The sequence below is a fragment of the Lutra lutra genome, chromosome X, assembly GCF_902655055.1.
Source record: "Lutra lutra chromosome X, mLutLut1.2, whole genome shotgun sequence".
Classification (NCBI taxonomy): Eukaryota; Metazoa; Chordata; class Mammalia; order Carnivora; family Mustelidae; genus Lutra; species Lutra lutra.
In genome coordinates this window covers 59,280,136-59,296,142 of record NC_062296.1, presented here as the reverse complement: position 1 = coordinate 59,296,142, position 16,007 = coordinate 59,280,136, and the positions used below count along the sequence as shown (strand labels likewise).

General features: G+C 44.3%; 1 long non-coding RNA gene across 1 annotated transcript; it reads right to left on the bottom strand.

Moving 5' to 3' along the window:
* Positions 1-14,513: 14,513 nt before the first annotated feature.
* Positions 14,514-15,334, bottom strand: LOC125091423 (uncharacterized). The gene is made up of 3 exons (XR_007124679.1): positions 15,313-15,334; positions 15,056-15,184; positions 14,514-14,679 (listed from the first exon to the last, which is right to left on the bottom strand). It is a non-coding gene; the product is annotated as an uncharacterized LOC125091423 (long non-coding RNA).
* Positions 15,335-16,007: the final 673 nt, after the last annotated feature.

Sequence of the window (16,007 nt, the reverse complement as noted above, 5' to 3'; positions counted from 1 at the left end):
ATACCACCAGAATTTGCTCTGGTTTCCCAAGTCTTGGTTCTCACAGGGAAGCACCAAGAGGACCAAGCGACCCTCCACATGTGTGGGTTACATTACAGAAAAGGGACCCTGAGCTTAGGGAACTTGAATCTTTTATAACGGTCAGTAAGCGTGACTGACTTTTACTCTAGAGGGAGACACCCTGGATGTTATTACGGGACAGTAATGACAACCTGCCCTTTGCTCCACACTATCTCTATCTAACTCTAAGGCTGTTTGCTACACAAACATTTGAAAACAATTAGTCTGGAACAAAGGCCATCAGTACCTCTGCCTCGAAGATGTGCAGAAACCCAAAGACTTCTGGGGAATGGTCTCCCAGCATACACCCAGCATCATTGGCCCTATTAACCTTGCCTTCACTTTTGAGCAAGTTCTCACTCCCCCAAACAGGGAGCATTACGTACGGGATGTACTGCATTTCACTCATTTGTTAAGCAAATATTTATTGCATACTTATAATGAAAAGAGGGGTTGAACCCTGGAAGGACAAACTTGAGAAAGACCCATTCTTTCTCCTCAAGGCACTGCACATCAGGCAAGGAAATTACCAATTGTGGTGCCTAGTAACACATGCCATCTGTGGGCAAAGGAGGGGTAGCCAGACTGCAGTGTTGAGGGAGAGAGGGGAGGCTTCCAAGGAGGACCTTGAAAGAGGACTTTGGGGTAAAGGAAAATAAGAAGTGGGGAGGATCAGCCTGGGGCATCAGACAGAGAGATGGGGAGTGACAAAAATGACTGAAGAGGAGAAGGGGGTGAGGTCATGAATTAGTGGACCACGATGAGACATTGGGACGTACGTACTCAAGGGCCATGTTGAAACAAGCTCAGAGGCACAGAGACCAGGTAAGAAGCTTTCGCAAGAGTGGGGGCGTGAGATAGTCGCTGGCTTGAGATAAGAAAGTGGCAGTGGATATGGAGGGAAAAGGACACAGCTGAGGGATAGTAAGGAGACAGACCCGGTCAGACTTGGTGATGAACTGGACGAAGCAGTGAGGGGACAGAGAGGAATCCAAGCTTGTGCCCAGTTCTTGGCTCTGGCAACTGGGTGATGGGAGGTGGCGTCAAGTGAGACAGAGAACAGAGGAGGAGAAACAAGTTCTGGGTGCACACAAAGAGCTCAGATTTTGGACACTCTTGAGTTCAAGGTACCCAGAACCCCAGTGGAGCTATCCAGTAGGCAGATAGACCCATATGGCATTGAAATGTAAAATACTGGGTTTTAATTTGCTGGTATTACATTAGTGCTCCTTATAATTTAAAAATGAATGATTTCATGAGATGACATTATTTGCAAATCGATGATTATCAGCAAGTATTATATAATAGGAGGCATATAATGATTCATAGGTAATGGAGGAAAGAACAGTAGAAAATATTGTGTAGGCCTGAATACAAACCCAGGGTCTCTAACAGTGTGTTCTCTTCACACTCAAATAAATCTCTGAAGGAGAGGAAATAACACTTCACTTTAAGTCAAGGTGTCTCTTTTAGTATAATTGCAACTGATATATTGCTAATGCATCATTTGACAATTTGCAATAGAAAGACACAACCACCCAGTATTTCGTTAAATCACAGTTCATGATTACTAGAGCTTTCTTTGTGCACTTAGTACTCTTTTTAAAAGCTTACATTCAAAACCAAAGGCAATGATGAAATAGCTCATTTTGCCTGCGATGTTGTCATTCCATTATTGCCAAAACAAAATACGATTCCAAACGGTTAACGAACTGAGTGAATTTTAATTTCTACGGGGACCTTGTAAAAATAAAACATTTCCTCATTAAATATTGCATATTTAATGATCGAAACAAATGAACTGCTTTCTACAAACTCCTGCCGTATATATTTGTCACAATCAGTGAAAGCAGAAATGAATAGGACCGGGCATAATTGGGTACCGTTTGTCTCTTCATCCATCACTAATGTTTCCAATCTGTTAAAGTCATATTTGCCTTTTTCTGGGCCATGCTATGGTTGCTATTTCCCGCAGACTCATCCTGTAAGCGTTAGCCAATAGTGAGCTTCTACTCAGTGCTCTTCTGTCCCACCTTAGTTACGGTTCCTCAGTTACCGGGGAAAAATACCCACTAGATTATCATGCTGAAAAAGCAAGACAAATAATTCAAATTGGTCAAATGCAAGGTGTAGTTCAACCGGATAACCACTGCTGAGACTTTTGCTTTTGATTTTTATGGCTTTTCCATCCTCTAAATTTTAACTGCGGTAGGACATGTCTGTCTGCATTATTTCCACTACAAGCTCTTTGAAAGCCACCGCTGTAGGAATATCTTGGAATGCTAAATACGTGTTTCCAGGCTGACATTAGAGATGGCCAATTTTCTCTTCCTGACAGTTGTTTACCTGTTAGCTGTATTTCTTTACATTCTCTCCCATCCATTTTCTCTGGAAACATAAAAGAAAGGTTGAACATCTCTTAGCAAATCAGCATGGTCTTTGTAATGCAGTATGATTGACAGCAAGGGGAAGGAAATGGTCCATTTTCTCGTGCGCATTACTGAATGATCAAGGATCATTGGTTGAAACTGGTTTTCATTTCAGAACCAAGGGACCACTGCATTCTTTGACTTTTCTACATCTCCTCAGTGAAGTTGAAGGATTCCGTGAAAATGAGCATTGGGATAGCTGATCTGCTGTTTCCATGAAAGTATGGGGATCATTCCATACAGTAACTGTTAGGGTCGGGGTAAAGCTTCCCCATCATCCCTTTTATGCTTGGAGAAAGTGACTCTTGACAGGCCCTCAGATTCCAGAGGCTTAGCTGTGATTATTGTCCTGGTTTCATTTGAAAGCGGCTTAAGTCAGGATCTTCAGGGCTTGAGTTTAATAGGTATGGGTTATTGGAACAGATTCCTAGCACACAGTGTAAAAACAGAAAAGAAATGGGGACCAGCAGAGCAGAATTTAGAGGAAACGTTATCCTGTGGTCTTGAGATTCAGTGCAGAAAGCTAACGGGTACTTCCAAGGGAAAATAAGCCAGGTGTCCCTTAAGGTATTTTCTCCTTCCTGGCAGGATGATATATGGCTGGGGGAGTGGGGGAGGGGATAAGCAATTTCAGATTTCCCTCCTCTCTCTACTCATCCACTGCTGGGGATTCTGTACCCCGTGGTACTTTCGTCTGGAAGAGGCGTGCTGCTCCCTCACCTGGTTTCTGTCTCCTGGCACCAATCAGGGTATAGCCGAGAGCCTACATTCCCTGCTGGGTGACCTTTACAGACAGTAAGTGCTATAGGAGTTCAGAGGGTGATGATTTTTTTCAGTACCCTCTATCCCCAACGTGAGGCCTGAACTCACAACCCCGAGACCGAGAGTAGCACGTTCCACCAACTCAGCTCTGCCTGGCACCCCCAGAGAGTGATGATTTTTGAGGAGAACCAGATGGATCTAGAAAAACTGGAAGCCAGTACCACATGGACTTTGAAGCCAGACTCCCTGGGTTTGAATCTTCACTTTGCCCCTAACTATGACATGTACAGCATGCTATTGACCTCTTCACGTGTTCTGATGGGTCGTGGGATCGAACCCACAGGGTGGGGCTCCACACTTGTCTGGGAGTCAGCTTGAAGATTCTCTCCCTCTGCCCCTCCCCCAACTCATGTGCATGCGTGTGCATGCTCTCTCTAAAATAAACAAATCTTAAAAAAAAAAAAAAAAAACAACTTTACTAACCTCTTTACACCCCAATATCTTCATCTGTTAAACGGGACAGATAAGATTATCTACCTAATAGGATTCTTAGGAATATTAAATGGGTTTGTATTTAGTGCCTGGCACAGAATAAGGGCTACCTAGTGTTAGTTCAATAATGAATCTCCTTGAATGCAATCTTGTTGAATCCCCGGGACAAAACTCCTCACTGATGATATAGTTGTACACAGAATGGTTACATTTTTTATGGTAGTTTCAAGTCTCACATCATAAGTCCTAAACATTTTACCTTGTTAGGGAAATGTGAGAAAGCCTACGGAGAAGATAACACAAAGATGTAACCAGAAAAGAAAGCCATAATGGAGGTAAATAAGGGAGGCTACCATATGATCTAGAATCTACAAGGACTAGCATGGTAGCCCCTGACCACATGTGGCTGTATAAACTTAAATTAACAAAATAAAATAAAACAAAAATCTGGTTCCTTAGTTGCCCTGGCCACATTTCCAGCACTGGAGGGCCACATGTGACTAGCAGCTACCACACTGGCCATCACAGATCTCGAACATTTCAATCACCATGGAAAGTTTTGTTGGACAGTACCAATTTCGATTTTTTAAGATAGACCCATTTCGTGTAACTCAACTTTTATTTCAACTGAGGGCAGCCTCTAAATTGGTGATTTGTCAGACTATCCACATAAAAAGGCTCACAAATTGAAAAACACTCTTTTGTAAGGTTGGGTTTGGTGATCTTGGTTTGGTCTCTGTAAGTGATGAGCTCCAAGGGGCGGGGAAAGCTGAAGTCCAGCCAATAAATTAGGTGCCTGATGTCAGCCACTGGTTCTGAGCTGGAAGGTAACTGTCTGGGGAATGCTGAGAGGTTTCCCTGGGAAAAATCCCATATATATATATATATGTGTGTGTGTGTGTGTGTGTGTGTGTGTGTGTGTATGTGTATATATATATATATATATATATATATATATATATATATATATACTGGGCCAGTGAACGACAAGGAACTTTTCTGTTGGATAAAGCAGGTGAGAATGGAGGTATCACTCAACTTTCCTTCAATATCTGTCTTGCTCTTGATTGTTACAATTGAAGTAGCTCTAATTAAGCAACCTGAAGATGAATTAAGTATCCACTGGACAATTTGTAACCTGAATTGCTTTGGTTTTGCCAACAGTTTCCTGATTCTTATATGTAGACACCATATCTACTGGCTTGGCTATGATGAGTTTCTGTATAAACTCAGATACTTCTTTGTCAACTAACTCCTCTGTTGAATTCATAAAGTTCAGAGCTAGATAAACCCTCTAGGAGTTGTGACACTTACCTGGACTGAGTTGATCTCCCTCTACTATTGTACTCGGGATTTTGGTGCTCACACTTGGAAAAATCCAATGAACACCCCCATCCACCCCCCAGACTGGTTTCTAAGACTGGTTTCTGTCTAGAATTGTACTATGATTGATTAAATGTTTGAGTTATACCATACTTTATATTTGTATATATTGCTTTTACACACACCATTTTACTTAATCCTCACAACAATCTTACACTGAAGATAATTAGCTACATTTTATTTCGGATGAGGAGATCGAGAGTTAGCAAGGGAGAGAGTATAAGTCACTTGCTTAATGTCACCAATGAGAATAGCGATATTAGGGGTAGACTTTCTAATTCCAAGGCCAGTTCTTTTCCTATAACCCCAAAACCATCTCTTGGCTTCAGTTTAGTGTCCACTTTTAAATGTACAAGTATCCTTAGGAGAGCCTACACACCTAACTTTCATAAGCCATTTACACCTTAGTATAAATTAGGAATCACCTTGGTGTTCTAATTAACAAGAAGTTTAGAAACAAAAAAAAAATCTCAGGGTGGAATTTTAAAGGCCATTTCTGTCGATGCGGGACCCTCAAAGAATGATAATGTCTTTTTTTTTTTTTTAAGTAATCTCTGTACCCAACATTGGGCTCAAGAGTTGCACACCCTATGGACTGAGCCAGCTAGGTGCCACAAGGAATGGAAGTGTTCTTAATGGGCCAAGGAGAGAGTCAGGAGCAGGGGTGGGGACACTCATAGTTGGGAGAGGAAGACAAGAGGGAAAGGAAACCATTGTGTATCAAATATGTTTGCCTGCTTGGCAATTTTTCTGTGCCTCAGCTCATGGCTGCTGGAATATTTTGTGGTGTGTCATAGTTTTAAATACTGAGTGACCAGTGCTGTGGGCTGTGAGCAGAGCTCTATGAGGCAATGGGGCTTCTTTATCTTTCTCTCCCGATGTCCGTCCTACATTTCTCCATACTTCATTTGTTCCAGTGGTACCAGAGCTTTCTGCCACTTACAGAGATAGCCTGCCCCGGCTACACGGCTATGTACCACTCAGAGGTGGACTGAGTTCTCAGACACACACACACACACACACACACACACACACACACACACACACACGCATAAGCACTAAGTACCAATGGCCCCAAATGGAATTATAAGGCATATTCTCTGGAATTTCCTCTGACATTACCAGACCCACTCTAGTCTAGAACATTAAGCAATCCATTTCAGCTGTGCATTCCTCCCAAGACGAAGCACCCGTCTATAAAAGACCTATGCTGTCGAGTGGGTTGAGGGCAACCTCAGAGTGTGCAGAAACCAGTGAAGCCCTCTGAGCATGGCAAAACCACCCCATGATGGTTCCACAGATATTAGTTTTAGTAAAACCGTATTAGGATGCCTCTTCCTAGGGAACAGCAGTGGAAGATTGCTGTCGTCTGTGTTTATTTTTATGGATGTTAGTCCCTGAGCCCTCATCTCCTTCCAGCCTGTCCTTCTCCCAGCCACGTTCCCTCTATCCCTGTGTTCTCCCTCCCCACCCCTGCCTGTGCCTCCCTTCCAGCCAGACTCCTCTCCTCTTCCCACCCCTCCATTGTCCTCTCTTGGCTTCTTCCACTGAAAGGGCTATTAGTCTAATAAAAGCTTTCAGGGAAGAAGGCGTTGAATATTGGTTTTGCACAGGCAAAACCAGTCTCCCTGGGATCAGCAACGCAGTGCTGGAGGGACACAGGAGAGCTGGGTCCAGTCCCAGCTCTCTCCCTCAGCTCAGGGTTCCTTGTCTGTCAAACAAGGAAGTTCTCTATTCGTAGACACTGGGCTATACTATAAATAACAGAGAAATGGGTCTGGGGGTTGAAGGTACAGTTGTCCTGAAAATCATCTTTGTATAAATCCTGAAAGTAGAAGAGCACAATTTTTTAAATTATAAAACTATGTGCTCGTTGAAAAACAATGAAAGCAACACACACACACACACACACACACACACACACACACCCTAAAATGAGAAAAGTCAGAATTAGCTAAAACCAAGAATTAGCTAAAAGTCAGAATTAGCTAAAACCCCAGAATGACATTATTCTTGGTAAGCTGATCAAATAAATACTCTTTCTAAAGGCACCATGCCCGGAGCGGGCTTGAACATCCCAGAGTAACAGGTAAAAGCTGTTATCATCCCAATATTGAATACTTTCTATGCAATAAAAATAATCAGAAACAAAGGTAAGATTTCTGTGTCATCTTTCTCCTGGGTTTAATCAACCCTAGAACAAACTCAAGACCTGAAATGAGAACATCAGTGCATTAGTCCTGACTCAACATTTTACTGGCTGTGTGAGTCAGAGTCAAACTGATTGCTCTCCATTTGCTTCCTCCTTTCCCAACACACGCACAAACACCCACTCGCATCCACTCCCTTCCCTCTCGCCTTTGCCCTACTTGTGACCCTGTGGGGTGACTTCTGTGGACCTCATCACCCTTGGCCCCTGGCTTTCAGTCGGGTTTGGTTAGTGGGAGACAGCAGCAGGAGACAGGAGGGTAGGAGGAGAGAAAGGTGTATTTCTTTTTCTTTTTCCCCTCCTTCCCTCCCTCCCTCCCATTAGGATGTGATTTTGGCAGCCACTGCGTTCCCACACCGACAGCAATGCACCCTCCTCCCCTTGCCCTTGCTAGCCCAGGGAAGGTGAGTCCCTAGCAGCTCCCCGCCATGCCCTGTAGGCTCCCTCTATCCTGCCCATATCAGTGTAAACAGCCTCTTGATGCTTCTCGCTTCCCCTGTTGAGTGCACCATCTGTTTCCTGCCAGGACCTGCCTGATACAGAGTCTAGCCGGTAAACAGAACCCTCTTGAGTGTTCCACACAGAGCACTTTAATGCAGGGAGCTGGTTACTCAGGTAAAAGAATTGCTAAAGAGCAAAACAAGGCACTTGGCAACTCGGAGAGGAGCAAAGACGGGAAAACACACACACACACAATGGGGGCGGGGCTGGGGGAAGCATGAAGCAGGCACTGAGGAACCGAAGTCAGCCAGCCAGAACGGGCACCAGAGGGGTCTGTCCAGCAAGGGCAAAGACAGGGAGAATAATGGAAGAACAAATAGGTCCAGAACCAGGGCTGGGCTGTGCCTCCTTGGACCAGTGGCTAAGCCACTCTGAGCTTTCTTGCGGTTCTTGGATGCGAAGGGAGATGGTTTGTGATTTACCTGCCTCACAGGGATGCTCTGAAGCAAACCTAAATGATAGAGGATGTCGGAGGGTTTGGTGGGAAACGCAATCGTCTGTTTGTGACGCCCGGCTCCACTGGCTACCAAATGAAGGGGTCTGCAGGGGGACCCCTCTCCTGTCCTCAGCACGCAGAAAAAACAGTCTTCCCCTCAGCGGTCCCCACACCAGGCAGTGTTTAGGGAGGGATAGCGGAGAGCCAGATGGAAAACAGACACATCTCTGCACAGGATTAGCTCTCCAGTCCCCTGGGCTCTTCATGAAGCCAGAAGCCAAGTGCTTGTTCTGTACCTGCTTTCTGAGGACTGTAGAGATTGCCTTTAGTACCTGCCTAATCCTTCCTCCTTCAGCCATTCGCTTCCCCTTTGTCTTCTCCCCAGGCGATTCCTTTCTTCCTTTCTCCTTTGTTTTAATATCCATCTTCCGCGAGGGATCTGAGGCCAGCCTTTTCAATAGCTGGGGCTGCATCCCCTCGGCGCTGGTTCTGGAATCTGCCAGCCTTTGGAACCAGCTGGGAGGCTTTTGAAAATCCCAATGCCTTGGCGGAACCCTAGGCCAATATCAGAATCTCCCGGGGTGGGAGGTGGGGGTGTCGAGGGGGTGGGACCTAGATAGTGTGATTTTTTTCAAGATCCCCCACATGAGGCAAATGTGAAGGCAAGGTCGAGAACCAGTGTTTGAAGAGGAGGATGTAATCTCAGGGCATTGTGAAATTAAAGCCTCGCTCCTGCTCTTCCCATTGAAGGAAAGTCAGCGGGAGAGCCTGTTGCAAGGCTAAGAATCTTCCTGAATAAGAAGGAGCTTGGAAGGTGATGCATGGTCAGGTCCTTCCCCGGGGCAGGAGGCAACCCCAGACTACTTGTGCTTCAGGAACAGTTGCACACCTCCACCGAGAGCACCCTTGTCATCGCCAAAGCTGTGTTCTCACGACTGACCAAGTCTCGCAATGGGGCAAGAAGGGAGCCAACTCTTTTTCTAGACCACAGAAGCTTTGAGCCACAGGGGTTCACTGGCCTGTTGACATTAACTAAGAAAAAAAAAAAAAAAAACCACAACAAAAAAACGAAGAAGAGGGCGGGGTGCCTGGCCAGGCTCCATCCCGGTCCAGTGACGTGCTTGATCCGGCATTGTAAGTTCAGTCCCACGCTGGGTGTGGAGATTACTAAAAAATAAAATCTTGACAAAAATCAAATAACATGAGAAGAGGGGGTAAACGAGAGCCTGAGAGGTTAAGTGACTTTTATGAGGTGCTACAGTGGAAGCTCACACTTCTGCTGAAATCCAAGCCCCTTCGGAGCCATTTCTGAAGGCTTTTAAAAAAATGATGGTTTTTGTACCGGGAGCCAGATAAATAACACGAGACAGTGCTAATGATTAGGAAATATTTATGTCTTTTGTGCATGAGGCCTTCACATGCCAATTTGTTTACTCGGCAAATAAAGTGGAGCCTGTGATGTCACTACACGCGGCTGCAAAGTTTAAACATTCATCTATGCAAACAAGGGAAAGAAAACATCTCTCTTTGTGAGAAACAAGTAGGATTACGTTCATTTGAATAAGGCTCCCTGTGAAAGTGTAGCAGGTTAGGTTGGGTCATTTCTCAGCCCTTGGGGAAGAGAGAGAGAAAACTTTCACTGGGTTGAAAATGATGATGGAAACTGTCTCATCAAAATTACCTTCAAGGGGCACCTGGGTGGCTCAGTGGATTAAAGCCTCTGCCTTCAGCTCAGGTCATGATCCCAGGGTCCTGGGATCGAGCCCCGCATCGGGCTCTCTGCTCGGCGGGGAGCCTGCTTCCTCCTCTCTCTCTCTCTGCCTGCCTCTCTGCCTACTTGTGATCTCTATCTGTCAAATAAAATAAATAAAATCTTTAAAAAAAAATTACCTTCAATATATATACGTTTTACTTTGTAAATGTTTTTTTTTACAAGTAACCTGAAGTGATACCATGAAGATGTCTTACAGCTTCCAAGCTTTAGGAAGGCTTCAGTTTGAGAACAAGGCTAATTCCTCTTCTTTGTGCGACAGAAGCGAGCAGATGAAGGCGTGAAGGTCTTGGAAATGGAGGCTCTAACCTCCAGTTTTGAGACTTGGTCTCTCCTGTGCACAGCGCCCTGTCACCCCAATAAGACCCGTGGCTCCTGGGGACCTGGGGAAGGGACTTAGGTACAGCCAAGGGAGGGCCTGTGACGCAAAACGTAAGGACGCGTCACTCTCAGGGGCGGAGCGGGCACTTGGGCCATTCTGAGAGAGACAGAGAGAAATGACAAGTTTTGCTTTCCCAGAGTGAAACTGATAGCTGGGAAGGGTGGCTTTGAAGGCCAGGAAATGACGCCCGCTGTACACAGGCGGCTTCATGAGAGAGCCCTTGGCGCCCCAAAAAGGTGCAGAAAGGGAAAGGAACAGGAGAGCCTCACAACCAAAAGCTCACAGAAGGTTGCCATTGAGGGCTAGAGGGTGGGCTTTCTCTAACTGGAGCGAGTGTAGGAACCCCCTGGAGGGCTTAGGGCTGCCCCCCCCAGGGTCTGATGCATGAAGTCTGGACAGAATCCAAGAATTTGTATTTCTTTTTTTTTTTTTCCAAGATTTTATTTGTTTATTTGACAGACAGAGATCACAAGGGAAGCAGGCTCCCTGCTGAGCAGAGAGCCCTATGTGTGGCTCAATCCCAGGACCCTGAGATCATGACCTTAGCCTAAGGCAGAGGCTTAGCAGGCACCCTAAGAATTTGCATTTCTAACAAGCTGACAGGTGACACTGCTGGCCTAGGGAGCCCACTAGAGCCATGTCTCTCAAACTAGGGTTCCTGTCTCAGAATCCAAGGATGTCTTGAAAGGTACCCAGGATTGGTTTCAATTGGCTATGGTGAGGTGGTGGGCAGGAAGGTATCTGTCTTTGAAAGAAGAGTTGACTACTCCCAGTTGCCAACTGGGGGGGACGTGTCACACCGTGGTGAGTCACACAGGAAGTGCCGGGGTGGATCCGGAGGCCGAAGGAAGGAGAGATGGTGAGCCTAAAATCCTTTATTGTGGCTTTCACAGGAAGGAATGGACCAGGCCAGGGAAGTGTTAGAATTAGCTACTTTGAATAATTTTAGTAGGTTTTGGGCTGTGGGGCGGTCCCCAGCGGGATGGTATGTAGCCCTGGGGTGATTTAGGGTGGGGGGTGGGGGGATATTGGCCTGGTGAGTAAATTTGATAAAGGAGGTGGGTGGTGCACAGGCCTCGGGATGGGTTGATTTGCATATGAAAGGTGTGTTAGCAGGCAAGCTGTTTACTATCTCCAGGAATTCGAGATCCCTGGGAGGGTCCATCTCTCCAGGATTAGCAAAGCCTCCAGATGTCAAAACACCTTAAAATGCGGAAAATAAAAAACCCAATTCCGACTAAGAGGAATTTTTTTGTTCTGTATTTATTGTAATAGTAATTTTCATTTTGTTGGTGCTGGTTGTAAAACCAAATCTTTTCCTGGTGATAATCCCCGATTTAAGGATAGTTTCATAAAACAAGAGTTTAGTTTATAAAGTCATAGTCTCGACAGCTAAGGACAAGGACACTTGAAAACCCAAAACCATAGTCTTACGGTCCAAGAGAACTTTCTTTGTAACCATTAGAAGGGCTCTATACTTAATTCAACTTTGAGAGATACACTGTGTTGACCCTCCCATTAATCTGCCCCAACACCCTTCTTCAGTTGAACAGTAAGCATTACCTTTTCTTCTATTGTTTTTAAAAAGCGATCCTCTCACCAACAATATAGAGTTGACCCTTGCCTTGAACAAGGTGGGGGTTAGCGGCACTCACCCACTGTGCAGTCAAAATCCACACCTAACTTTTGACTCTCCGAAAACTTAACTAATAGCCTACTGTTGACAGGAAGCCTGACCAGTAACATAAACAGTCGCTTAACACATATTTTGTGTATATCATATACTGTATTCTTAGAAAAAGTAATCTAGAGTAAAGACACTTACCAAGAAAATCGCAAGGGGGCACCTGGCTGGCTCAGTCGGTAGAGCAAGCGATTCTTTTCCTTCCTTCCTTCCTTCCTTCCTTCCTTCCTTCCTTCCTTCCTTCCTTTCTTTCTTTCTCTTTCTAAGATTTTATTTATTTGACAGAGAGAGACAGAGCAAGAGAGGGAACACAAGCTGGGGGAGTGGGAGAGGGAGAAGCAGGCTTACCAACGAGCAGGGAGCCCAATTGGGGGCTCGATCCCAGGACCCCCAGGATCATGACCTGAGCAGAAGGCGGATGCCTAATGACTGAGCCACCCAGGTGCCCAAGCAAACGAGTCTTGGTGTTAGGATTGTATGTTCGAGCCCCGCGATGGGAGTCGAGATTACTTAAAAAATAAAATCTTAAAAAAAAAAAAAGGGAAAATCATAAGGAAAATACATTTACAGTGTTGTACTGTATTTCTATATATATAATATCTAGATACATAGATATCTATATCTATATCTATAAAAATCTGTATGTAGGTGGACCCACACAGTTCAAACCCCTCTTGCTGAGGGTCAGCTGTATATGGAATCAGCAATATAAAAAAGGTCATTCTTTTCTCTTTTTATCTACTCACGAAACTTTCTATAAACCCGTTAAGACTCGGGGCGTGCGCACGTGCATGCTTATACATAGGGTTTCTCTAAAATACTTTGAAATATTATTTTCAGTAGAGCTTATGTAGGTCACTCCACTGATTCAAGACTCAAGTAATGTCATCTTTGCGGGGGAGGAGAGCGGTGGAGGTGTCCTTTCCTGCGTCTCTGTGGCAAGACACAGAGCGGGACAAAAGTCCGCTTTTCTCAGAGGAGTATCCGGTGTAGTCTGAGGTTAAAAGCAGCATCATTTTCATCAGTCTGATGCGCATTGTCACTGCTCAGTGAGCAGGTGGCTCTTTATAAAGTGGCATCCTTTGAAGAGTTTTCTGGAAAATCACAGTTCCTTCCAAACTTGATTCGGGTCATTGGAGCTGAGGTTTCAGTGATACTTGAAATTTTTTCGGGGGTGAAGAGTATATAGAATCCCTCCAACAAGACATAATAAAGTGTGGAAATTACTTCTGGCTGGGGTGGAGTTTCCATAAGCGGCTGAAAAAGCCCTAAATGTGTGCTTAGCTCCCTGTAAGGGAAGCCATGCGCTCCCCAGCAAAGGAGGGCGGTAAGCAATGAGACATTTCATGGCCCACAAACTGTCCATTACAAATCTGGATAACTGGGGCACAGAGTTTATTTTTTCTTATTTTATTTATTTTTGTTGTGCTGAAAATCTATGGCAGTTGAGGAACATCCACCCGTCTCCCCCTTCCCCCACCTCAGCAGTCTTTTTTCCAGATTTTCTCATGTTTCTGCCCTCCCTCTCAAACCCTTTATTTCCCTGACCCCCTGCCCTTTTATCCAGTGGATAAATATTTCATGGTCTTGCCTACATACTTACTAATATTAATAACTTACACACATAGGGAACAAAGAAACATGACATCCAGTCTCTGACCTAAAAGGGTATATGTAAATTAGACTCTTCTATTACTAGGCGTAGACTCACTTTTTTTAATACTCATGAAGCATGCCTTTCAGAAGATTGTAATTATTGGTAAATGCATCAGTCAGCAGCTTGCCTGGGGCAACCCTGCAAGGTAGAAAATCTGCAAGGGCTGCCTCCGACAGAAAGTGGAGAAGGAGGTAGGGGGGTGGTGGTCATGGGAGCCCTAGGGTTGCAGTCCCAGAAGGAGGTTTGGGGACCTGGAGCAAAAGCACATAGAATCATTCAGAAACGAAGGAAATATTTTCCTTTGCTCCCGGCTGAAAGTGGGATCGGAAAACCAGAAAGAATTTGCAGAGATGGGACAGATATTCCATAAATAGTACAAGGGATACAAGAGAAGACAGGAACTTAAATGTATTGAAACAGACAATGTACTAGGCATTCACAAGGTGCTTTGCATACATACCTCATTTCGCCCTTTTAACAATCCTCTGGGTGTGCTATTGCTATCGCCATTTCCTGTTTGAAGAAATAGTCCAAGGTCATCAAGTCAGAAAATGGTGGAGCCAGGATTTGCATCAAGGTCTTTCCGGGCACAGAGACTGTGCGCTCTCGGTCACAGCTTCCTGATGACCCAGTCTGAGATTGATGGGAATGTGCTGTAGGTATTTATGTCTGCCTTTCCAGGCAGGGACAGAATCTACATCAGCTTGCATATAATCTTTCAGAAAAGTTTTGCGTGCGCATGAATGTTTTATTGTCATTATTATTGTTACGATTCTGAAGGAAGATATCTATAGAATTTCAAATCACGCATGACTCTTCTTGACATACACTGTCATGATGATTTCTTTTATGAAAATACTGATTGTAAGCGCTGGAGATGAGATTTTTCTACACATGCACTGTAGAATAATGCCTAAACCCAAAAAAGAAAAACGGTGACCTTATTAATCCAGTTCCTTCCCCATAAAATTCCCACAAACCGTCAGCATCCCACAGGATTCCACCCACATAACAAATCCTAGTGCAATACTTTGAACAAAGACTTTTGTCTCATCTCATGTGGCTTGTTGAAGCCAACTTCAGGTTAGAGAGCTTTCTTTTCCAGCTCTGTAATTAGATGTAAAGCTGTACGTCTTCGAGGGCACATGAGGAGAAACTAGAATTTAGGGCTGCAGGACCACACACCGGTAATGTGTGAGTTTCATTCAGCGGGCAAAGCCATCTTTGTAGATCAGATGTAATAATTTACAATAAATGTCACTCATTTAAGCTATACGTTTGGCAGTTACCTGGGAAGGATACCAACACTTTCCTCCCTGCCCAGTAGTAATCTTAGCCCTTTTCGCTGGACACCTGCCAGTTGCAATGGTCACTGAAGACAAAATCCATTTGCCATCCCCGATCTAAGAACATCCTTTCTGGAAGAGAAAAAAACAACACGCACATGAAGAGGATTCAAAGGTATGCTGCTACTGTCTTTTAGAGCTGTGCCCGAGTCCCATCCTTCCTTTAGGACCTCACCCACTCCCGACAATTGACACTTAACCATAGTCTGCTTGGGGTTTTGTTTCTTATACCCATTTAAAATTTACTTTTTGTCAATGGTATGGGGTAAATATCTGTTTTCCACATACGGATAATCAAATGTTTTGATAGTACCCATTGAATAGTTTAGAAATTACCCCAAAGATTTGTAAGACAATACTAATTCTCATATATATGGCCTGTTCGAGGGCTCTCTATTCTATTCCAATGATCTATTTATCTATTCTCATGCTAACACTGCTTTTTTTAATCACTACAGCTTTATAAGATTCATTCTATCTGCCATAACAAGTGTCCTCTCTCCATGTTTTTTTCAGAAATGTCTTGAATTTTCATTAGAGTTTTACTCCTTAATATAAAACTTAGAATCAGTTTATTAAATTACATAAACCATTCTGGTAGGATTTTATTTGAAATTGTGTTAAGTTAGAGATTAGCTTGGTAAAAACTATCTTGGGGCGCCTGGGTGGCTCAGTCGTTAAGCATCTGCCTTCAGCTCAGTTTATGATCCCAGGGTCCTGGGATCGAGTCCTACGTTGGGCTCCCTGCTGGGCTGGAAGCCTGTTTCTCCCTCTCCCACTCCTATTCTTTGTGTTCCCTCTCTTGCTGTCTTTCTCTCTGTCAAATAAATAAATAAAATCTTAAAAAAATGACAATCTTAAAATATTGAATCTTCCCATACTTGAACAGATATAC